This window comes from Tupaia chinensis, unplaced genomic scaffold, assembly GCF_000334495.1.
Source record: "Tupaia chinensis unplaced genomic scaffold, TupChi_1.0 Scaffold000575_1, whole genome shotgun sequence".
In the NCBI taxonomy this organism is placed as follows: Eukaryota; Metazoa; Chordata; class Mammalia; order Scandentia; family Tupaiidae; genus Tupaia; species Tupaia belangeri.
Window position 1 is genome coordinate 3400051 of NW_006160089.1, and position 1189 is coordinate 3401239.

Genomic DNA, 1189 nt, shown 5'->3' on the forward strand with positions numbered 1-1189 from the left:
GAGACTTTTTAGAACCACCTAACCGAATGATTCATCCAGGGTGAGCTCCATAAATCCAAAATGAGTGAAACATGTTGAAGCCCCTGCTTGGGAAATTGACTTAAAAGCAAGCTCAAGTGTCCATAAGAGGTAGAAATTCATATCCCCCATAGCAGAGTACAATGAAAGAAAGGGTGCTACAGATAGGAGAATCTGTGGCTGGGTTATCAACATTAAAGGACTCATTGGTATGTTGAGAAGTGAAATCCAGTATACTCCTAAACAAACATAACTTTTTTTTAAAAAAAGAAAGAGCTTGTTTTTACTACTTTGGTACATCTGGAGGCATCTGAAAGCAAATGCTGCCAAAGGAGTAGTCCCTGGATTGCCAGGAATCTCAGTGTGTAAAGTGTTATAAGCCTTGAAATTAGTCCTGGACTTGAGATACTGTCCCTCCTCCCAGAATGCTTCCTTCTGACACATTTTCTAAAGTTCCCCTTTCGAGGGAAAGTGTATGCACCCAGATCTGCTCAGCTGAGACTTCAAACGTGCGAGACAGCAGGCTCTCACCTAAACTGGTCACCCCTTGAGGGACAGCATCAGGCTCCAGTTCTGGCGCCAACTCTAAGCGGCGCCCTCCCGGTTACTATGACGACCGCGGGAGGGGCGAGACCACCATCCGCTTCTTCCCAGCCTCTGCCCAGGACCTTTCGAACGCTCCAATTGGGACAGCCCTTTCTTGCCTCTGTCCCGCCCCGTTCGGCTCCGAGCGCATTGCTATTGGCCCGGGCCGCCCGGCTCGGTACCCAGAGGGTGCCACCTCTTGACAGTTAAGAGCGGTAAAGTGTACCAGGCGCTGTCCGAGGCGTGAAGCCCGCGGGTGTTGCGGGGGAGCACACAGACGGTTTTGTAGCGAGTTGTTCCTGTCCCAAACACAACCTCCCGCACCCATGGTTACTAACAGTTGGAAGCAGGAGCCAGGGCAAAGACCCAACGTTTGCCGGCCGGTGCGGTCCGTCCTGGGGGACCAGGCGCGACCTGGAACGAGATCCAGCAGCGCGCTCTGGGGCATCAGGGATCAGAGGCCAGAGAAGGCGGGCCGAGCTCCGGGGGCGGTGCCAGCAGCGGCGGCGGGAGGCGCAAGGCCCAATGAGCGTGCGCACCGCCCCTAGAGGCGGGGCTTGCGAAGTGCTTGCCCTCCCTTTCCCCG